We start from the raw sequence: 25,147 nt of genomic DNA on the forward strand, positions 1-25,147 counted from the left end.
TTTTCACACGTACTGCTCTTGAGCCAGGCATCCCCCATTCTATATCTTTGCATAGCCCCATTTAAACATTGTGAGAAATCCGCTACCACAGTGGTTCTCAATCTGTGGGTCCCCAGATGTTTTTGGCCTTCGTTGAAGGCCAAAAACCAGTTACCAGTTACCTAACAACTGGTAAACTGGCTGGGATTTCTGGGAGTTGTAGGCCAAAACACCTGGGGACCCACAGGTTGAGAACCACTGCGCTACAATAACACCTCCATTTGCCTCATATACACAAGGTTCTTGACAGGCTTCACAGGCTAGGCACAAGTGGAGTGACATCATTACACACATCTTCCAAGTTTCAGAAAGAAGATTATCTCCTTGAAGGATTTACAAACAGGATGGGGCAAGGTACAGGAGCCAAAAAGGGGTACAACATACACCTGAATTAACCCAGCCCTAATCAGGGGCATTACAAATAACTCATGGAGACAGATCAAGTGTAAACAGCCCCCATACAAAGGGCACCCTGCAAACAAGGGGGAACGACCCCTCAAAACTGCCTTGCATTTGATGGACCCTTCACATCTACCAGTCTTCCACTGAGGGAGATCCAAATCAGAAGTATGCCCGAGGCCTCCCTGTTCAGAAATTAGAAAAGGCAGTTCACAAAGGTCAAAGGAATGAGCTGCCAAACTGTTGAGCAAGTAGGAGTTGGGAGAAATCAGACATGGAGATGGCAAGGTCTCTGTGTCAAGAGTGGACGTGAAATGCTGGATGAAACAGAGACGAGTGAAACAAGGACTACAATCCCCGGATAGGATTGCGTTGCTACGGATAATCTTAAAATATACAACAACTGACTTACAGAGCCTGCTTAAGGTGACTTGGACAAAGAACTCATTCACTAGTTCAACTTCGTCCCAAGTACACACTGAGACAGGGGAAAGTTTTTTTTTTGTTTGTTTTTCTTTTTTTTATTATTATTATTATTATTGTATAATACATAGAAACATACCATCTTTGAAAATAACATACAAAATACCAGTTTTTTCCCCAATCCCGCCACCAGCACCCCCCACCTCCCCCCGGGAACAAATAAATACTTTAGCTGTGTTTATTACAATTGTTCTATCATGAGAATAGTTTTGTTCAACACCGTATATTTATCTTTCCCCTTTATTCTATATATGAGACCCTTCCATTTTGCTTTCCATGTCTTTTTGCTTTGACCCGTCATATAGTAACTTTTCCTTTCGCTAATATAATCTTGAAGAAGGTAATCTGCTAAATATTTGTACCAGGTTTTTGTATCCCATTTCTTGTGGTCTTTCCAGCCCAGGACCACTGAGGCTTTCATTCCCTCTATCATATATTTTATTATTTCCTCACTTTCCTTATATTCCTCTTTATTTTCGAATTTCTGAGTGAAAAATTGGGCCTTATTCCATTCTATCTTGATCCCTAATAGCTCCTCCATTTCTTTCCTGATTATTTCTTGGAACTTTTGGATTTTTTCACATTCCCACCACATGTGGGCATATGTTCCTATTTTACCACAGTTGTGCCAACATAATTTTGGGCACGTTTTTGTGATATGCGCCAGTTGCACAGGAGTTCTGTACCATTTTGTCAATATTTTTTGTTGCATTTCTTTAATCTTTAGGTGTTTTATTTTATTGATTGAATTAATCCAATTGTCTATTTCTCTCTCACTGCAACTTAATTCCTCCTTCCAGACTTCTATTAGGGTAGATTTTGTGTTGTATTGTATTTCGGTGATTGTGTTATATATAAATCCCATGATTCCTTTCTCCCTCTCTACTTTCCATTTTATTATTTTGTCGAGATTTGTTTCTGAGGTTTCCTTATTCTTCAATTCTATTAGCTTTTTAGACAGCCCTCCCCACTGTAACCAATTTCCATGCCCGCATTTATCTTTTATTTCCTCCCATTGAATTACAGTCCCGTCTGGTTTTAGTAAGTCCTCAATCTTTGTTATTCCGTTTTGTTCCAGTTTCTTTAGCATGTTGCGATATAGCTGGGGTTTTCTGTTGTCTAAGGAACCTATTGGGAGCTTGTCTATTTTATTTACTGGGAGTTTATTTTGCCATTTTCCCCAACAAGTCATTGAGACAGGGGAAAGTTTGGCTTTATTTTCCCAGCCAGAAAAGCACAAAAAGTTGATTTTGGGGAACTGTGACTTGCCAAGTCCAATAGCTGTGCTGAGAATTCTGGAAGTTGCAGTAAAAAAAGGCACAGTCCCAGGTCATAGTGAACCTTCACTCGGAGTACAACAACACAAAAGCATTTGAAATGAGTCAACGTTGACCTGAAAGGAGTTTGCAAAAATTTCCCCACTGACTTGTGCAGGCTCATACCATCATTTGGAAGCTGTAGAAATGGTAAAAATACTATTTTCGTAGTAGCTGCTTAAATTGAGAGGAAGGTGCTTCCTTCCTTGGCCCTTGCTTATGCCAGTATTTAGGAAAGAGTTCAGGAGAAGAGTCGTCATAGGAAAGAATGCAATGCTTCACAGGCATGTGCACTGGAACATGTTTTTCCAAAGTAGAGGAAGGCAACTCAGTGTGGATGACTGAAAAAAAGACAAAATGTGGCCTAACAATCCATGGCTAAGGTATATCTGGATCACACGGTGCTCAGTCTCAACAGCTGGCTTTCACCAAGAGCCAGCAAATATCGCAGTCAAGCTTCCCATGCACTCAAGATGTCAGCCATTCAAGGTCTTCCAGAGAGAAACAAGCCAGCCCTAAGCAAACACCTCGAAGGTTAAACACTGTAAAAAGCAGAGTGTATGTGGAAATGTAAAGCTATAGCCACAAGGATCTGATTGGGCTGCTTGTTCAAAGCTATATTCACTGTCACATTAATTTAAGATTACGAATGCTAGGGGCCAATCCATTTATGAAAACCTAACTTGTTCACTAATCCTTATCCATACTCCTCATAACTCAATGAGTGAAGAAATATTCATCACAACAGGAGGGATCTGATGAGACCTCTGCGAATTCAGACAACAGAATTCAGGATAAGGGATGCTCAACCTGTACCTATGAAAACTGCCCCTGCACAGTAGTCAAGGAGGGGTCAAGTGTCCAGGTTTGAAGGCCAGAATCTCACCTGGCATTTGAACCTATTAGATTTAGGGAAGTCTCTTATTTTCACTTTCACTCCTTTAACATCTAAAACAGGGATAACAATCCACGTCTATGTGTTGTTGAAGGCTTTCACAGAAAACTCACCGCAATCCAGGCCTACTTTACAAAGTTGTTGGAAGGATAAGGACGAAGACAATGATGATGATGACGATTAATAATAATAATAATAATAATAATAATAATAATAATACTGCATGGAGCTCATTAGGGCTTTCAGATCATCTGCTGGGGCCCTCATTTAATCAGGACCTTCTGGGTGTCTCCTCCCAATCTTTGGAATACCTCCCCAAAGGAAGACCAAGATGGCTTCCTCCGTGCTCTCCTCCTATCAGCAACCAAAAATATACTTTTGTCAATGCACTATTGGAAACGGAAACACATCTTTCAGTGACGTTCTCCAGTTTTATTATTGGTATAAATATTTTAATTGATTTTTATGTTTTTCAGGTTCAACGCTTTATATTGTTTAATTGCCTGTAATGAACTTGCATATTTATACCTCTATCAAAAATTTCGTATTGTTATTAAAATGTTGTTAGCCATCTTGAGTCCCATTATTGGAAGAAAAGCAAGGTACAAATAAATATAATAAGAAGAAAGGTTCTATATACAGAAAAACCCCTCAAAATCATTACAAAAATTCGGGGAGCAGGGTGAGCTCCCGCTCTTAGGCCCAGCTTCTGCCAACCTAGCAGTTCAAAAACATGCAAATGTGAGTAGATAAATAGGTACTGCTTCGATGGGAAGGTAATGGCACTTCATGCAGTCATGCTGGCCACATGACCTTGGAGGTATCTATGGACAACACCGACTCTAAAAATTGAGATGAGCACCACCCCTCATGGTTGAACACGACTAGACTTAATGTCAGGGGAAACCTTTACCTTTAATAAAGGCCATTAAAACCAAAAATAATATACATTCCCTTTTCTGGGGGAAGGGAAGAAAGTGGGACATCAGGATTCATTTGTCACCTCTGGAAAAGGGGACAAATCAGCGAACCCCACACCACCAGAAGTTTCCCAACGCATGCGGTATAAACCTCGGTGTCACAGTAAAGATTTTATAACAACACAAGCTATTCTGAGCAGGGACTGCGGCTGGTTTTTCCCATGCACATAAAGCCAAGGGCCGCCTGAGGCTGGCCAAATGCTCCTGACCTTGCTGAATCACAGAATCACAGTCTCAAGGACTGGATCACCAGATATTAGAACTTGGTGCAGATTAAGGTGATGACTAGGTGCAATGAATTGATCTATCACAAAAGTATAGGAGGGGTTCCCAAAGGTATTTGTATAATTAGTGACTTTCTCAACAGTGCACATCCAAGCTCCATTCAAAGTAAGCTGCACATGACATATCTGCAGAAGTTATTCCAGAACGATTATACTAAACAAGACAATGTTCCCAATGAAAAGGAACATTTTTGGTGAAGGCAGAGGGGGATTTCCCAGTTGGTTTCTCAGGAACCAAGGGCACTTCCTTTAAAGGGGCGGAACCTGTTCTAGTCAATAGCCAGACAGTTTAGGAAGAATCATAGAATCATAGAGTTGGAAGAGACCTCATGGGCCATCCAGTCCAACCCCCTGCCAAGAAGCAGGAGTATTGCATTCAAAGCACTCCTGACAGATGGCCATCCAGCCTCTGTTTCAAAGCCTCCAAAGAAGGAGCCTTCACCACACTCCGGGGCAGAGTTCCACTGCTGAACATCTCTCACAGTCAGGAAGTTCTTCCTCATGTTCAGAGTGAAGGAATGCCTTTTAAAATGTTGTTGTTTATTTGTTCAGTCGCTTCCGACTCTTCGTGACCTCATGGACCAGCCCACGCCAGAGCTCCCTGTCGGCCGTCACCACCCCCAGCTCCTTTGGAGTCAAACACCTTATCAGATGTGCATAGAAAGCATTCTACGTGGCTTTCAATGAAAATAGTTCATCTAACACCTTGTTAAAGGACAAATTATACTATTTATGCCAAGGGTGCCAAATGTTGCTGGACTGCAGGTCCTAGCAGCCCTGATCAGACATCCAATGGTCAGGAATACTGTGAGCTCCACTGTTAAGTTCTTATTTTACCCCCACCCCATAACAGGTGAGCTGCATTAAAGTAGGTCTTCAGCATAGCAAACCATAATCAATTGCCCCTTCACTGCTGAATTTCCTCATGAACTTTGCACACTCCAGAGGCTGAGAAATAATCACTTGGTGGGCTGGGGGACTATGATAAGTGGGTGATGTGCAAGGACAGTCATCCATGTGAGCCATCTTTCCCCATTAATATCACTCACCCACGTAGCCCACTAAGCAGCTGTTTGATAGGCTGAAGGAACACGACTGAAACGGGGAATCCTCTCAATAGGCCATTCTCCCCCACTTGAATCATGTACCCCTCTCCCTATTTCAGCCACCCAAAACAGGGAGAGGTTACAGTAGACAGGGCGGGGAGCGTACTGAAGGCATGGTAAGATTTCAGCAAACTGGGGCTTAAACCTTACCCACCAAACAGTCTGATAAGGGAGGGAAACAAGCGCTTGTCTGGGTGTGTAAAGAAATGGTGGGAATGGGGAAGAGGCTGTTTGGGGGAGTATATTACACACACACACAAGAGCAAGTAGTTTTCAAAAGTATAATTAAATATTTTAAGACTTGTTTTTTAAAAAGCCAGTATTATTTAAGATATGATTAAATCATTCCTAAACTCTAAACACAGTTTAAGGCAGCATTTCTCAACCTGGGGGTCATGGCCCCTGGGAAGGTCACGAGGGGATTTCAGAAGGGTCGCCAAAGACCATCAGAAAACCTCTATTTCTGATGGTCTTAGGAACCCCTTTGGCAGAGAAGGCTGAAGATCTCTCTGCCTGTCCTTCTCTTCCTTTTTTGAAATAGAAGGTGATTCCTCCCATCAAAAAGCCCCCCTCCTGCTGTGATTGGCTGGCCTCTCAGCCAAGGGAAGGACTGTTAATATGAGATTCCAAGTGGGGAGGGAAGAGCAGGCGTGCTCAGTGCATGGCAGCGTAATATGCATTTGCGTGCGGGGGAGAGTGTGTGAGATTGGAGGGAGGCTCGCACCAGCGAGTCCCTTCAAGACATGGGGGTTCTGTGTGGGAAATTTAGTGAGATTCTATCATTGGTGGAGTTCAGAATGCTCTTTGATTGTAGGTGAACTATAAATCCCAGCAACGACAACTCCCAAATGTCAAGGTCTGTTTTCCTCAAACTCCACCAGTATTCACATTTGGGTATATTGAGTACTCGTGCCAAGTTTGGTCCAGATCCATCATTGTCTGAGTCCACAGTGCTCTCTGGATGTAAGTGAACTACAACTCCAAAACTCAAGGCCAACACCCACCAAACCCTTTCAGTATTTTCTGTTGGGTCACAGGAGTCCTCTGTGCCAAGTTTAGTTCAATTCCATCATTGGTGGGGTTCAGAATGCTCTTTGATTGTAGGTGAACTATAAATCCCAGCAACGACAACTCCCAAATGTCAAGGTCTGTTTTCCTCAAGCTCCACCAGTATTCACATTTGGGTATATTGAGTATTCATGCCAAGTTTGGTCCAGATCCATCATTGTCTGAATCCACAGTGCTCTCTGGATGTAAGTGAACTACAACTCCAAAACTCAAGGTCAATGCCCACCAAACCCTTCCAATATATTCTGTTGGGTCATGAGAGTTCTCTGTGCCAAGTTTGGTTCAATTCCATCACTGGTGGAGTTCAGAATCCTCTTTGATTGTAGGAGAACTATAAATCCCAGCAACTACAACTCCCATATGATAAAATCAGTCATCGTCCCCCAACCTTACCAGTTTAGCTTCACAACTGTTTGTTTTTATGAGTTCCCTGCAAATAACCTGCTACTATTTTTTATCTCATTAGTTTTTTTAATCGTTTTATCTTGTACATGTGGCCCACCCATTGTTATCGTGATTGTGTTTATTGGAATGTTATTCCATAGATTTTAAATGTGCACTGTATTCTGTTTATGCTTTTCGTGTGTAAGATTTATTTTAATTGCTTTGTATTGTATTTGTTATTGCTTGTATTGTTGTATTGTGGGCTCAGCCTCATGTAAGCCGCACAGAGTCCCATGGGGAGATGGTAGTGTGGTATAAATAAAGTTTATTATTTATTATTTCATGACTATGTTATACTGGGGAGATGGTAGTGGGGTATAAACAAAGACTATTATTATTATTATTATTATTATTATTATTATTATTATTATTATTGGGTGTATCGGGTATTTGTGCCAAATTTGGTCCCGTGAATGAAAATACATCCTACATATCAGATATTTACATTATGATTCGTAACAGTAGCAACAAGACTGTTACGAAGTAGCAACAAAATACTTTGATAGTTGGGGATCACCACAACACGAGGAAGTATATTAAGGGGTTGCGGCATTAAGAAAGTTGAGAAACACTGATTTAAGGGATCAAAAGTCATGTAAAACAAGTCTTGACTACCTGCTAGGAACTGAATAAGGACCTTTCCAGCCTCACTGTACCTGGAAAGGAGTTCCCCAACTGGGATGCTGGAATTAACATGGATACAGAACATGCACTGGCAGCAGATCTTGATACACAGAAGCAATGAGCCTGATCTTGTATGAGCTCATGTGTCCCGTTTCACCTGGATCATGCTATAATCAGGCAGCCACCAGAGTCAACCCTATTCCACCTGCATGTACTTTAACCAGCACAATGTAGGTTAATGTGGGGATTTGTATGTCAAGAGTTCCTCCTCAATTATCCTGACTGGCAGCTCAATCAAGGGGTCATTTCGAGAAAACACTCAAAGCTAAGATGTCGTCTGAGCACATGGAATAAGAAGTTGTGTAACTTGATACAACGGCAGGATTTTCATTTATGAATGAGCCTGCTGGTGTGCCCTCAATACTTTCAAATTCCTCATTCACAGAACAGCTAGCGGAGAATGTGAGCTGCCCAACTCCCACACATATTATCAAACAAAGCAGGAACTGCCTTTCTTTTACAGGCTGTTTATGGGAGCTTCCGATTAAGTGACCCATCACAGCTTCTTCCACAAAAACTCAGGGGCATCTACCCTTCATCCTTCCGTCCCCTCTCAGAAGCTTAAACGGGCTTTCTGGTGAATTCTTCTGCTCACCCCGTAGTTCTCATTCCAGGTGAAATAACAACCAAATTTAGTGGATCTGTATCTTTCTTGGTTGCTGTGAGTTTTCAAGGCTGTATGGCCATGTTCCGGAAGCACTCTCTTCTGACATTTCACCCACATCTATGGCAGGCATCCTCAAAAGTTGAGGGATCTGTTGGAAACTAAGCAAGTGGGGTTTATGTATCTGTGGAATAATGTCCTGGGTGGGAGAAAGAACTCTTGTCTGTTGGAGGAAAGTCTGAACGTTGTAAATGGCCACCTTGATTGGCATTTAATGGCCTTGCAGCTTCAATGCCTGTCTGGTTGCTGCCTGGGAGAATCCTTTGTTGGGAGGTGTTAGATGGTCCTGATTGATTCTTGCTAATACCTCCCAACAAAGGGTTAGCTAACACCTTGAAGGAGCTGGGGGTGGTGACGGCCGACAGGGAGCTCTGGCGTGGGCTGGTCCATGAGGTCACGAAGAGTCGGAGACGACTGAACGAATGAACAACAACAACACCTCCCAACGAAGAATTCCCCCTAGGCAGCAACCAGCCAGGCATTGAAGCTGCAAGGCCATTCAATGCTAATCAGGGTGGCCAATTTGCAACATTCACACTTGCCTCAAGCAGACAAGAATTCTTTCTTCCATCCAGGACATTATTTCCATTATATAAACCTCACTTGCCTAGTTTCCAACAGATCCTTCAACCTCTGAGGATAACTGCCATAGATGTGAGTGAAACATCAGGAGAGAATGCTTCTGGAACATGGCCATACAGCCCAGAAAATTCACAGCAACCCAGTGATTCAGGCCACAAAAGCCTTCGACAACACATTGTATCTTTCATGTTTCTCTTCCCTTCCTCATTTCCCTTCAAAATTGATACTTAAGATTGTAAGCACTGTAGGTAAAAAACTACTTGTCTTAATGGCATGTAAAAGCAAAATAAAGTTATATAATTTCATTCCATCCCTAACGCCCTGATTTATAGTACAATCAATGTTGATCTTCAGTTTCCTACAACTTTTTAAATGGGACCCTTCTCCATTAAATGTTTCCCCACTTTAATATGGGAAATGGGCATTACTGGACTTGTAGCTCCAAATGCTGCAGGAAAGTAAAAATAAGGCAGCAGATAAATAAGTTCCTCTCAAACAGAAGAGCTACATGTAAAAAGATCCTGTTTCTGAGCCTAAAGACAGCAGACACTGAAGGTGCCTCAGTCACTTTCACTAATTGTGGCTAAAACACAACTGTACAACTTTGCAGTAAAACAACATGACTAAAAAGGACTTCCCTCTCATTTCCAGTTCCATAACTTTAATCTTCACACCTTTTCTGGTAATTCCCAAGCTTGCTATTTCTGGTTAAGCAACTACACTACATAATTCCAATTGCATTAGATTGAGACAAATTGCATTGGATTGAGTCTTTGTGAAGAATTCACAAAGTTTTTTTATGCCTTCTCTGCCCCGCCTTTCCCTCGTCTTCTGTCTAGCTCAATGTTTTCTTAGCCTCTTCAATATTGAGAGGATGGTGAAAGCGAGACATTTAGTGTCATGTTTCAGTAGTAGATCTGCAATTTAAAAATGTTTAAAAAAACTTAAACAAGGAAAGAATGAAATTTTAGGTGACTATGTACCCACAACAGGCAAGCTAAATAGCAGCTGTCTCCAAAATCCCTCACTGAGCATGTGCTAGCAGTCAGAAAAAAGGAAAGCAAATAAGCCTGCTTCAGTAGCATATTAAAGGAACATAGATCTGTAAGTATGGCTACCAAATTAAAAATCTTAAGTGGTGGTTGATGAATGAAAAAAATAATAATCCCTGAATGTATTCTGAAAGAAGAATTCAAGTGGACTATTGTTGCTTATTTATGCAAAGTTTATCTGATCTAAGTGTATTATTTTCCATGTGCATGGTAAATTTTGAGTAAAAAGACTGCTAAAACATGTTGAGTTGCTCTTCCATTTATGCTACAGGAACCTATCCCTAGTCTTCCTTTGATATTCCTGCCTCTGGTACAAAATTTTCTGTTGCAATAGTAATGCTCAAGAGCACAAATCCTTTATTAACAAGTGTATGGCTACTGGAGGACTAAAATTTGCTAGAAGGGCTTCCCATGTGCTCCACAAGACAAGATAGGAGAACAAGGAGAGGGGCCTTCTCAGCTGTGGCTCCTCAGCTGTGGAAGGATCTCCAATTGAAACCTGACTGACATTAACACTGATGTCATTTTAAGAGCCAAGTAAAACACGGTTGCTTTGAAAAGTCTTAGCATTCTGACTGACTGCGTGGATGAAATGTCAACACTCATTGAATCAGAGTCTGAAGAGACCTTGTGGGTCATCCAGTCCAACCCCATTCTGTAAAGAAGCAGGAAAATTGCATTTAAAGGACCGACAGATGGCCATCCAGCCTCAGTTTAAAATCTTTAAGGAAAGAGTCTCCACCACACTCTCGGGCAGAGAGTTCCACTGCTGAACAGCTCTCACAGTTAGGAAGTTCCTCCTCATGTTCAGTGCAATCTCCTTTCCTATACTTTGAAGACATTCTGCGTCCTAGTCTCCAGGGCAGCAGAAAACAAGCTTGCTCCCTCCTTCCGATGACTTCCAATCACATCGTGATACATGGCCCTCATGTCTCTTCTCAGCCTTCTTTTCTGCAGACTAAACATGCCCAGCTGTTTAAGATGCTCCTCATAGGGCTTGTTCTCCAGAGCCTTGATCATTTTAGTTGCCTTCCTCTGGACACAGAAAACAAGCTTGCTCCCTCCTCCCTATGACTTCCTCTCATATATTTATCCATGGCCCTCATCATGTCTCTTCTCAGTCTTCTCTTCTGCAGGCTAATCATGCCCAGCTCTTTAAGCCGCTCCTCATAGGGCTTGTTCTCCAGATCCTTGATCATTTGAGTCACCCTCCTCTGGACACATTCCAGCTTGTCAACATTTCCCTTCAATTGCAGTGCCCAGAATTGGACACTGATTCCAGATGTGGTCTGACCAAGGCAGAATACAGGGGTAGCATGACTTCCCTGGCTCTAGTCACTAGACTCCTATTTATGCAGGCCAAAATCCCATTGGCTTTTTTAGCTACTGCATGACATTGCTGGCTTATGTTTAACTTGTTGTCCATGAGGACTCCAAGATCTTTTTCACACATGCTGCTATCGAGCCAGGCATCGTCCACCATTCTGTATCGTTGCATTCCATTTTTTCTGCCTAAGTGGATACTCTTGCTTTTGTCCCTGTTGAACTTCATTTTGTTTGACCTTCTTAACATGTTATATGTCTATAGAACAGTGTTTCTCAACATGGGGGTTGGGACCCCTGGAAGGGTCGGTCGCAAGGGGGTGTCAGAGGGGTCACCAGAGACCACCAGAAAACACAGTATTTTCTGTTGGTCATGGAGGTTGTGTGTTTGGCCCAATTTAATCGTTGGTTGGGTTCAGAATGCTCTTTAATTGTAAGTGAACTATAAATCCCAGCAACTACAACTCCTGAATGGCAAGGTCTATTTTCCCCTAACTCCAGTGTTTGCATTTCGGCATATTGAGAATTCGTGCCAAGTTTGTTCCAGATCCATCATTGTTTGAGTCCACAGTGCTCTCTGGATGTAGGTGAACTACAACTCCCAGAACTCAAGGTCAGTGCCCACCAAACCCAGTGTGCCAAGTTTGGTTCAATTCCATCGTTGGTGGAGTACAGAATGCGCTTTGATTTTAGGTGAACTATAAATCCAGCAACTACAACTCCCACAGAACAAAATCAATACCCTCCCCCACTCCCACCAGTATTCAAATTTGGGTGTATGAGGTATTTGTGCCAAATTTGGTCCAGTGTATGAAAATACATCCTGCATAACAGATATTTACATTACTAATCATAACAGCAGCAAAATGACAGTTATGAAGTAGCAACAAAACTAATTTTATGGTTGGGGGTCACCATAACATGAGGAAGCGTATTAAGGGGTCGTGGCATTAGGAAGGTTGAGAACCACTGCTATAGTATTTCAATTATTTTTTAACAGCTTAAATCAATTTTACTTGTATTCTTTCCTGAGACTGTCATCATTTATGGTGGTGTGTGTATGTCCGTATTAGGAAATAATTAAAAACAAATACTCTATCCAAGTATGTACTGAATGAATGGGTAGAAAGGTGGGTTACTGCAGGCAAGCATCACCTTCAACACTTCCTAAACAATACAACTTCAGGCATGAGAGGGTGATAAAAGGTACCTAGCATTTCTCAAGTAATAAAAAGTAGCTTCCCACAGAATTTGTTGGGCTTATCAGTCTGTAATTCCTTCAGAACTTCAAAAAAGGGTATTAAAGGAGTCGAAGCAAAACTGAAACAAAAGGTTCCTGGACATTATGAAATCATGGAGGTGGAGCAAGAAGGATGTTTCTCCCGTGAACACTTGTGGAAAAACTAAAATGAATTCAATAATTACTTTCTAACAAACTGAAACTTAGTTTACTCCCTTACTATAATGAAATGCATTGTTCATTATTCAGATTTAGGCTCGGGGGTCATTGGCGTGGATTTATCTACAGAGAACTAAATGTTCTCTGCCAGGAGAGGGACTTCTGTGCGGTGGCATAGTAGGTGGGGAATAGACTTCCCAAAAGCGTGACTGGCAACAAAGTTGGGGTCACTTTGGTATCAAGTCAAAATGTGATGTTAATTCATTTTATGCAGCCTGTATATGTGGTTGTTGTTCATTCGTTCAGTCGTCTCCGACTCTTCGTGACCTCATGGACCAGCCCACGCCAGAGCTCCCTGTCGGCCGTCACCACCCCCAGCTCCTTCAAGGTCAGTCCAGTCACTTCAAGGATGCCATCCATCCATCTTGCCCTTGGTCGGCCCCTCTTTCTTTTGCCTTCCACTTTCCCCAGCATAATTGTCTTCTCTAGGCTTTGCTGTCTCCTCATGATGTGGCCAAAGTACTTCAACTTTGTCTCTAGTATCTTTCCCTCCAGTGAGCAGTCGGGCTTTATTTCCTGGAGGATGGACTGGTTGGATCTTCTCGCAGTCCAAGGCACTCTCAGAACTTTCCTCCAACACCACAGCTCAAAAGCATCGATCTTCCTTCGCTCAGCCTTCCCTAAGGTCCAGCTCTCACATCCGTAGGTTACTACAGGGAATACCATGGCTTTGACTAGGCGGATCTTTGTTGCCAGTCTGATGTCTCTACTCTTTACTATTTTGTCGAGATTGGACATTGCTCTCCTCTCAAGAAGGAAGCGTCTTCTGATTTCCTGGCCACAGTCTGCATCTGCAGTCATCTTTGCACCTAGAAATACAAAGTCTGTCATGGCCTCCACGTTTTCTCCCTCTATTTCCCAGTTGTCAATCATTCTTGTTGCCATAATCTTGGGTTTTTTTTATGTTTAGCTGCAACCAAGTTTTTGCGCTTTCTTCTTTCACCTTGATTTGAGGGCTCCACAGCTCATCCTCGCTTTCGGCCATCAGAGTGGTGTCATCTGCATATCTGAGGTTGTTAATGTTTCTTCCAGCAATTTTTACCCCAGCTTTGCATTCCTCAAGCCCCACACATCGCATGATGTGTTCTGCATACAAGTTAAAAAGGTTGGGTGAGAGGATGCAGCCTTGCCGTACGCCTTTCCCAATCTTGAACCAGTCTGTTGTTCCGTAGTCAGTTCTTACTGTTGCTACTTGGTCCTTGTACAGATTCCTCAGGAGAGAGACAAGGTGGCTTGGGATGCCCATCCCACCAAGAACTTGCCACAATTTATTATGATCCACACAGTCAAAGCTTTAGAATAGTCAATGAAGCAGAAATAGATGTTTTTCTGAAACTCCCTGCCTTTCTCCATTATCCAGCATCCGGATATTGGCAATCTGATCTCTCGTTCCTCTGCCTTTTCTAAACCCAGTATAGTTACACTATTTTAAATTATAGGAACTGATTCCAAATAATCTGGTGTTTAATTGATAAACTATTTAATATATTTTAATTTTTTAATTATTATTTTATTGTTTTAAATTTATTTTATTGTAAGACAATCTGAGATGTTTAGCTACAGGGTAGGATGGATATATTATTTATTTACAATATTTATATTCCGCCCTTCTCACCCCGCAGGGGACTCAAGGAGGATTACAATGTACATATACATGGCAAACATTCAATGCCGTAGACACACAACATATACTGAAAGACACTTAGAGGCTATTTAACATTCCAGCTTTTCATGAGGGTATTCTGGCCACCAGGGGAGCTGTCGCCTCACCGTCCATTTGTGTCACTGATAAAGTACTTCCTCATTCTTTGCATGCTTGCCAGAGATTTTTATGGCCTCATAAATTAAATTAGCCTCCCTGCGCAAGCGGTACCTAAATTTTCTAATTGACAGATGCAACTGTCTTTTGGGCTGCAAAGGTCAACAGCAAGCTACACAAATTGGTCAGAAGGTCACGCCGACCCGGGCTGGCTTTGAACTCATTACCTTTCAGTCAGTAGTGATCTTAATATATACTGTATATGTATGTCTCTGTCTCTCTCCCTCTATCTATCCATCTATCTATCTATATATACATACACATACACACATACATAGACATTCTGTGACATTGTCACTTGAACATTTCAGGCCAATCCCTACAGTTTCAGCCAGTTGCCACATACATTTTTTCTTCAATGGAATGAGAAAACACATCCACAACTAACTAGGTTCCAAATTTCATTATTTTTTTAAAGGAAGGCTATTCTTCTTCCTTCTCTGCCGATTCAACTGGGTAAGATTCTTGCAGCCTCAGCAGATGCTCGACCTGCCTTTTCTGAAGAATTGCAGGGAAGAGAAATGACTCATAAGCCCTTTACACTGACCTATGTCCATTTATACATCTATATTTCCAATATACTCTCCCAAAAGTTAAGCAATGGGTTCTACATATTCAGAAATAGAGCATCTCCTATTGTTTGCTTATTTGTCCATTCAAAACGTAAGATAAAACCGACTCAGAATCCGGTAGAACTTGATTTTAATCTCTGCCACTCCTCCCACTTTCCTTCTTAAGACTGTAATTGGATGCAAACTCCATGACCAGCCACTTTCTTCCTCTCTAGCCACTAACCCCAGTATCCAGCTTTGCTTTGTTATCATCTAACTCATTAAGGTCCTAAAGAACACTGAAAGGCAGCAGTATTCTGTGACCTTTGGCCTGTAAAAACTTGGGAAAGTCAGTCCTCTGTGTCCATGGATTCCACATCTTGACATTCTACATCTTTGCCATTTTATATAAGAAGCACCATTTTGCTATGCCAATGTATATAATGGGACTTTAGCATCATCAGATTTTGGGGTCCATGGGAAGTACTGTTACTATACTCCGATATATACCAAGGGCACACAGTACGGATTTTATCATTTTTCCCCTGAAATTCCTCATAACACGAGGTAGTACAGTCAATAGTGAGAGTGCTAAGAGCGGTTATCCAACATCCCCTGGAAAGTTGCACACTACTAATTCCTGCTCTAAATACTAGGTGTTGAGATCCTTGGAAGCATCCCATAGGCATCTAGTCAGTCATAAGGTTCCAGCATGCCAGCATCCTGTGAATAAACACCTAGTTTGCAACTACCATATACAAGACTAGAGAGCGCAGTGGGTTAAACCACTGAACTGCTGAATTTCCTGACTGAAGGTCGTTGGTTCAAATCCGGGGAGCGGGGTGAGCTCCTGCTGTTAGCTCCAGCTTTTGCTGACCTAGCAATTCGGAAACATGCAAATGTGTATTTCCTGCCCAGTTTACCATATTGTTGCACTTTTCTGCGCTCCTGTAAAAATGTATTGCACTCATTAAATCTGTACCTCAGCTATGTTTCTTTCCATATTGTTTTTATATTGCTTTCAACTGTGTGGTTATTTGTTTTATCTGATGTTTTAATTGGTTAAAGTGCTTTACATGTGTGTTTTAATTGTAATCTTGGGCGTGTCCCTTGTAAACCGCCCCGAGTCCCCTAGGGGAGATGGTTGGAGGGGTATAAAAAAGTAGTTATTATTATTATTATTATTATTATTATTATTATGTGAGTAGATCAATAGGTACCGCTCCAATGGGAAGGTAACAGCGCTCCATGCGGTCATGCTAACCACATGACCTAGGAGGTATCTACGGATAGAAATAGAGATGAGCACCACCCCCCAGATTTGGACATGACTAGACTCAATGTCAAACCTTTACGTATGACACAGGAAGAAAGTGATTTCCCCCAGGTCAAAATATTGATGGTTGATATTCTGGGCCCCCTTGGTGGTGCAGCAGGTTAAACCGCTGAGCTGAACTTGCGGACCGTAACGTTGACGGGTCGGAGCGGGGAGTGGGGGGAGCTCCTGCTGATAGGCCCAGCTTCTGCCACATGATCTTGGAGGTGTCTATGGACAACGCCAGCTCTTCAGCTTAAAAATGGAGATGAGCACCAACCCCCAGAGTACGGCACAACTGAACCTAATAACAGGGGAAAACCTTTACCTTTTTACCTATATACAAGACTTTAGTGCAGTGGTTCTCAACCTGGGGTCCCCAGATGTTTTTTGCCTACAACTCACAGAACTCTCAGTTTACCAGCTGTTAGGATTTCTGGGAGTTGAAGGCCAAAAACATCTGGGGACCCCAGGTTGAGAACCACTTCTTTAGTTTGATCTGTGAGTGGTGCAGGCAAATAGTTTCTTTTCTAGAGCCAACTTTCCCAAACCTGGCACACTTCAGTTGCACTGGACTTTCAATTCCTATCTCACCTAGCAGTGAAATTCCAGGAACTAGTGTCTGACACATTTAGAAGGCACTATTATTGACAAACACTCATATATAGTGAGCGCACAGTTATGGTAAAATCTGAATCTGGGACTTCCTGGCGACTCCTTTTAGCCTCAAACCCCTAAACCACCTCTCAGGTGAAAGTAGTAGTGAATCCCGGGAATCACAAAGGGAGAACTCTGATGGCAGTTGCCTGTAGCAGTATCATGATGTCCTCAAATGTCATCTCCAAAAAGGCACGTGGAGAAATACAAGAAACCCTGGCCAGGCAGGATTTTCTCCAGCTAATGAAGTGAAGAAAAAAGGAAGCACTCTGCACCTCCGCCCTATTATTAGCCTCTTCCTTGCGTGGCTCCTGGAGGTAATATTTGCTCCTTTGGCTGTACGACGACAGGAAGTGAACAAGGAACAAAGAGCAACAGGCACCACCTCTGAGGGAAGGTGATTAGGAAAGGAGCTTTCTGGGTGAAATGGCAAGTCTCAAGGACACAAAGGGCTCTCTTTCACAAGCCAAAAGTACCCATCAGAGAAATTGGTTTGAAACATGGCCCATGTTTACTCTACAACTGCTCTAAACAGAACAATTCCAGGGCCACTTGGTACAGGTTTTCACAATTACTACACTGGGAACGTATACATATGCTGCTGAACTTAAGAGGTACACGTTCATAGAATCATAGAGTTGGAAGAGACCTCATGGGCCATCCAGTCCAACCCCCTGCCAAGAAGCAGGAATATTGCATTCAAATCACCCCTGACAGATGGCCATCCAGCCTCTGTTTAAAAGCTTCCAAAGAAGGAGCCTCCACCACTCTCCGGGGTGTATGCCAGGATATGGGCAATTTCCTATACTTGAGGGACCATCTGTGACCAATTATTGCTTCAGGGGAAGGGATTCCACTGTGATAAGATGAACAGAGTTACAACCCTGCATTTCGGAAGACCTGGGTTCAAAACAATGAAGGAAAACAGGTTGGCCAGAAACTCACCAAATATCCTTGGGAGAGAAGTCGCACTCTCGCAGCTTCAGCTCCTGCACAAAGTAATAAAACAGAATTAGTGCACGCCGCTTTCAAACATTTTTATCTGGAAACAACTTTCCAATAGCCACGTCTAGTAGTATTACTCTTTCGTTCCAGAGAAGGGCCGAGCAGGAGGTTGCCTAATGCCCTCACAGTGATTGATTATCAATTGGTGTCCAGAGAAGACCAAGCAAAATAGTTAAAGGCCTGGAATCTATGTCTTAAGGAGGAGCTGGGTATGTTTAGCTTGGAGAAGAAATTAAGAGAGGAGATGACAGCCATGTTTAAATATTGTGAAATAATGTCATATTGAGGAGAGGCAGCAAGCTTGTTTTCAGCTGCTCCAGGTACTAGAACACAGAACAACAGATTCACACAAAAGAGATTCCATATAAACATTAGGAAAAACTTCCTGAAAGTAAGAGCTGCCTAACAGTAGAACGTCCTGCTTTGGAGTGTGATGGAATCTCCTTCTTTTGGGTTACTTGTAACAAAGCCTGAATGGCCAGCCATCAGGAGTGCTTTGATTATGGCAGGATGGGGCTAGAATGGATGGTCTTTGGGGTCTCTTTCCAGTCCTATGATTCTATGTTTTGCCTTTATGTCCTGCCTTTTCTCCAGTGATCACAGAATTCAAATCAATACTTGGGGACGGGGTCAAATACCTATCCAGTCACTGACCACATATAACTGACCACATCCTGCAATGCTACTGGATAAAAGTAAAAGTAAAGGTTTCTCTAGTTGCGTCAGACTCTGAGGGGTGGTGCTCATCTCCATTTCTAAGCCAAAGAGCCAGCGTTGACCATAGACAACTCCAAGGTCATGTGATCAGCATGACTGCATGGAGTGGAGTTACCTTCCCACAGCTGTACCTACTGATCTATTCACCATTTGCATGTTTTCAAACTGCTAGGTTGTCAGAAGCTGGGGCTAACAGTGGGAGCTTGCCCCGCTCCCTGGATTCGACCCACCAATGTTACGGTCAGCAAGTTCAGCAACTCAGCGGTTTAACCCACTGTGCCACCAGGGGAACCCTGAATATCAAGCTTCACAATTTTGTCTTGGGGGAAAATCATTTTGGACTGGACTCTTCCTGGGTCATAGGTAAAGGTTTTCCGTTGACATTAAGTCTAGTCGTGTCCAAATCTGGAGGGTGGTACTCATCTCCATTTCTAAGCTGAAAAGCTGGCGTTGTCCATAGATACCTCCAAGATCATGTGGCAGAAGCTGGGCCTAACAGCGGGACCTCATCCCGCTTCCCCAATTCGACCCATCAATGTTACCATCAGTAAGTTCAGCAGCTCAGCGGTTTAACCCACTGTACCACCAGGGGAACCCTGAATATCAACGATCAATATTTTGTCCTGGGGGAAATCATTTTGGTCTTGGCTCTTCTTAGGTCATAGGTAAAGATTTTCTGTTCCCATTAAGTCTAGTCATGTCCAAATCTGGGGGGTGGTACTCATCTCCGTTTCGAAGCCGAAGAGCTGGCGTTATCGGTGGACACCTCCAAGGTCATGTGGTCCGCATAACTGAATGGAGAGTCATTACCTTCCCGCCAGAGCGGTACCTATTGATCTACTCACATTTGCACGTTTTCGAACTGCTAGGTTGGCAGAAGCTGGGGCTAACAGTGGGAGATCACCCTGCTTGTCGGATTTAAACCGCTGACCTTTCAGTCAGCAAGTTCAGCAGCTCAGCACTTTAAGCCGCTGTGCCGCCAGGGGCTCCTGGCTCATAGGGTCACTTTATAACAACACACACATACCCTAACCTTGTAACCGACAGAGACATTGTGACTACCATTCCACTCAATCCCAATTAGCAGTCCTGGCTAGAGATTGATGGGAGCTGAAGTCCAACAAATCTGATAGTTACCCAGTTCAGTAGGAGGCTCTTTTAAGCATCGTACCTACTAAAGGTAATGGCAGTGGTGTGTTCAACCATGTCAGGGGACAAGTGAGAAAACATACAATGAAGGGGAAATGCACGATGCTATATAAACTATCTACACAAGAGTAACGAGAAGCCACACCAATTTACCCGGGGGAACTGCCTCTCCAGCATAAACTGAGAAGGACAGCAGAGGGATCGCACAGATCTGAACTACTCCAAGTAAAATGTACCAAAATTGGTAAGGTAACACTTGACTGACACCCCTCAGAAGTGATTTGTAGTAATTCCACTGCTGAGAAGAATAGTTTGTCCCTATGCATTCTGTTTCTATTAGCCACAGATTCCTTCCATTACATAAATTCCCATTCAGCCATGTACAATAAGCCTTAGAAGTTGAGAAATCAGATTTCATTGCTTATTAAAGGTAAACAAAAAGTCTCACAACAAAAAGTTAGCAACTTTCCTTACAAGCTATCTTCTCTTACAACAGGCATGGGGCAAACTTCGGCCCTCCTATTATGGGAATTGAAGTCCAAAATGCCTGGAGGGCCAAAGTTTGCCCATACCTGAAATACAGGATAAAAATACCTAAAGTTGTTAGTTTAAATTGATATGTCATGTTTCTTATTATATGTGTAAAGCGGCATTGTATGCCATGGACTGTAAGCCGCCCTGAGTCCCCCATTGGGGTGAGAAGGGTGGAGTATAAATATAGTATAATAATAATAATAATAATAATAATAATAATAATAATAATAATAATGGAAAACAAGGAAAATTTGCAATCAAGATTCAAAATGTCCACCTCCTCAATTTCTTTAAATAGCCAGTTGATATTGCTTCATAATGTACAATCATCTTTATGCAACCCATGATGACAGGAATTGGTCATTCTAACTGGAAATCACAGTTAACAGTTCATTTTTCACTATCTGCACAAATATATGTAATTTTTAATGCCAAAAGACGAAAACCTGAGATTGTGGATAAGCAGCTGAATATGAAACCCTATAGAAATCAAGTTACCATATATATCAAGCTACCCTCGGAGTGAGAAAAGCGGTATACAAATACTGTAAATAAATGTAAATAAATAAATACTCGAGTATAAGCTGACCCAAATACAAGCCAAAGCACCTAATTTTACCCCAAAATCCTGGGAAAATGTATTGACTCGAGTATAAGTCAAGGGTGGGAAATGCAGCAGCTACTGCTAAATTTCAAAATAAAAATGGGTAACAATAAAATTACATTAATTGAGGCATCAGGAGGTTAAATGTTGACTATTTACGTAAAACTGTAATTTAAGATAAGACTGTCCAACTCATTATCCTAGTCTTCTTCAATGTAAATGTGCTTATGTATCTTTCCAATAATAGAGTAAAATATAATACTAGTAATAATATTACAATATTATACTTATAATTATATATTTACATTTACAGGGAGCACACCACTCCTCTGCTGAGCCAGCTCCACTGGCTGCCAATTCGCTACCGGGCACAATTCAAGGTGCTGGCTTTAGCCTATAAAGCCCTAAACGGTTCCGGCCCCACCTACCTCTCCGAACGCATCTCCTCCTATGAGCCGGCAAGGACATTAAGATCGTCCGGGGAGGCCCTGCTCTCGGTCCCGCCAGCGTCACAGGCGCGGTTGGCGGGGACGAGAGACAGGGCCTTCTCGGTGGTGGCCCCTCGGCTATGGAATGCCCTACCCGTGGACATCAGGCAGGCCCCTTCGTTGCTAGCGTTCCGGAGGAGGACCAAGACGTGGCTCTACGAACAGGCATTCGGTCAACAATGCAATTGAACTCACAATGACGGCATTACTGAACAAGGAATGGCTAATGGATTATGAGAACGAGATCTGATTTCATTCAGGCGTAGATGATTATTTGTTGTATGTCTGTGTATGTTATGTCCTATTTATTGTAATTGTTATTAATCGCACTGTAAACCGCATAGAGTCGCCGTATCAGGCTGATATATGCGGTATAGAAGAAAAGCAAATAAATAAATAAATAATAAATACATGTAAGATTACTAATAATATTACAATATAATGGTATAGTGCAATATAGTAATATATAATAATGATATTGTACTATGCTAATAATATAATATATTGTATAATATATAATATATTGTATGATATGATGTCACCCCTTCGGGGTGAGAAGGGCAGCATTTAAATGCTGCAAATCTGTATATATAATAAAGAAGAGTGTTTGTTTGTATAGGACAGAGGGAGGACAGAGGGAGGACAGAGGGAGGAAGGTGTATGTGCCAGCGTTCTGATTGGCTGCCGCTGTGATGCTATTTGCATATGGTCTCTGATTGGCCAGCTTCAATAGGAGCCCCTGGTGGAGAAGAGGGTTCATGGCAGAAACGGGGCATGACAGAAGGAAATTTGCATATGCTCTCTGATTGGCCAGCCTCAAATCCAACATTCTGAGATGAGAAAGAGAGGAAAGGAAAGGCCAAAGGGGGCTGGGTCAGAACACTCCCAATACAGACAGAAATAGGCACACAGAGCCCCCATCACCCACTCGACATCCTACTGCAGTTTGGAGGAGGATGAACCATGGATGATGGGACTTGCAGTACCACCACTCACATTCTGAGACCACTGTTAACCTTATCCAATGACTGATCAGGACCAAACTTCGCACAGAGACCTCTCATGACCCACTGTACGTCCTGGTGTGGTTTGGCCGGGGATGGACCATGGATTATGGGACTTGCAGTACCATTGCTCAATTCTTCATACCACTGCAACCCTCATCCAATTACCAATAAATACCAAACTTGGCACACTGAGTCTCCATGGTGCACTCTACATCCAGGTGCAGTTTGAAGGAGGATGCACCATGGGCGATGGGACTTGCAATACCTGCACTCCCTTCCTAAGACCATTATAACTGCCAACAATGATGGATCAGGACCACAATTTACACAGAGAGCCTGCATAACTCACTCTACATCCTGGTGCGGTTTGGAAGAATTTGACAATGGATGATGGGACTTGCAGTCACTTCACTCACTTCCTGAGACCACCGAGACCCTCGCCAATGACTCATCAAGACTAAACTTGGCACATGGAGCTTCAATGACCCACTCTACATCCTGGAGCAGTTTGGAGGACGACAGACCATGGATGATGGGACTTCAAGTACCTCCACTACCCAAGACTGCTGCAAAACTCATCTAATGACCAATCAAGACCAACGTTGGCACACAGAGCCCCCATGACCCACTCTACATCCTGCTGCAGTTTTGGAGAAGGGTGGACCATGGATGATGGAACTTCCAATACCTTCACTCACATTCTGAGACCTCTGCAAACCTCATCCAATGACGGATCAAGATCAAACTTGGTACATAGACCTCTCATGACCTACTTTACGACCTGGTGTTGTTTGGAAAAATTTGGGGATGGATGATGGGACTTGCAGTACCTTTGCTCACTTCCTGAGACCACTGAGACCCTCGCCAATGACTAATCAAGACTAAACTTGCCACATGGAGCTCCAATGACCCACTCTACATCCTGCTGCAGTTTGGAGGAGGACAGACCATGGATGATGGGACTTCAAGTACCTCCACTCCCTTCCAAAGATTGCTGCAACCCTCTTCTAATGACCAATCAAGACCACACTTGGCACACAGAGCCCCCATGATCCACTCTACATCCTGCTGCAGTTTGAAAGGGGATGGACTTTGGATGATGGGACTTGCAGTACCTTCACTCACTTACTGACACCACTGCCACCCTCATCTAATGACTGATAAAGACCAAACTTGGCACACAGAGCCCCCATGACCCACTCTATATCCTGCTGCTGTTTGTAGGAGGATGGCCCATGGATGATGGGACTTTGAAGTACCTTCACTCACTTCCTGAAAATAATGCTGCCATTATCCAAAGACCAATAAAGACCAAACTTGGCATACAGAACCGCCATTACCCACTTTCTCTAATAACCCGGGCAACGCCGGGTCCCCAAGCTAGTAAATAAATAAAGTAACAAATGTAAGAAAAAAATAATAGAAATGTAATAACAATAATAGAGTAAAATAAATGTAAGAAGAGTAGAGTAAAATAACAATAATAAAATAATAATAGCCATGTACAATAAGCCTCAGAATTTTATGTGCATTGATAAAAAACTAATAAAAATATTTAAAAATAATAATAATAGTAAAATAGTAAATATAATAAAATTGAGTAAAATAATAAATGTAATAACAGAGTAAAATAATAAATGTAATAACAATAAAGTAATAATATAATAAAAATAAAAATAGAGAAATATAATGTAAATGTAATAATAATAATAATAATAATGAGTAAAATGATAAATGTAATAAAAATAATAATAACAACAGAGTTAGGTAATAAAAAACTTTGACTCGGGGGGGGGGGGCTTTTTCAGCCTAAAATGGGCTGAAAAAAACCGGCTTATACTCGAATATATATGGTTCTTAAGAAATTCCTAGGTAATTTTTCCTGTTTTGTTTTTAATCTCTTCTGGGTAGTAATGGGGCTAACATATGTTAAGGGTAAACCAAGCAGAAACAAATGGAAAGTCCCAAAAACCAAATCAAAAACCCCAAAATAGCAATCTAGCAAGGTTATGATGAAGACTTAGCCAATAAGAAAGGGCTGGTGGGGAGACAAGACCAGTGAACAAAGATGGTCAGAAATAATTTTGGGCAGGAGATTTCTTCAAACGTGGAATTACCAAGATCTCCCCTAGTTTTCATAAGAGTGGGAAGAGACCCAAAGGGCTATCCAGTCCAACCCCAGTCCGCCATGCAGAAAAATAACAATCAAAGCACTCCTGATAAATGGCCATCCAGCTTCTGCTTGAAAACCTCCAAAGAAGACTCCGCTGGACTCACAGGGAGGAGCATATTTCATTAGAAAGTTATTCCAAATGTTGAGGTGCTATTTGAATCAATGTGTCCCTACTGCACCCACTCCTCTACAGTGACATCCTTCCAAATGTGTTGTTGAAGGTTTTCGTAGCCAGAATCACTGAATTGCTGTGAGTTTTCCGGGATGTGTGGTCATGTTCGAGAAGCATTTTCTCCTGACGTTTTGCCCACATCTATGGCAGGCGTCCTCAGAGGTTGAGAAATCTGTAG

At 42.3% G+C, this 25,147-nt stretch overlaps 1 protein-coding gene across 5 annotated transcripts in view; it reads right to left on the reverse strand.

Annotated features, from left to right (window-relative positions):
- EIF4G1 (eukaryotic translation initiation factor 4 gamma 1) overlaps positions 1 to 25,147 on the reverse strand; it is a 141,445-nt gene that overhangs the window by 101,906 nt on the left and 14,392 nt on the right. For all 5 annotated transcript variants that reach the window (XM_060767406.2, XM_060767405.2, XM_060767404.2 and 2 more), the window contains exon 2: positions 18,066 to 18,109. The gene's annotated coding sequence lies outside the window, so the exon portion shown is untranslated. The remainder of the gene's footprint in view (positions 1 to 18,065; positions 18,110 to 25,147) is intronic.

The sequence above is a fragment of the Anolis sagrei genome, chromosome 3 (genome assembly GCF_037176765.1).
Source record: "Anolis sagrei isolate rAnoSag1 chromosome 3, rAnoSag1.mat, whole genome shotgun sequence".
Taxonomy (NCBI): domain Eukaryota; kingdom Metazoa; phylum Chordata; class Lepidosauria; order Squamata; family Dactyloidae; genus Anolis; species Anolis sagrei.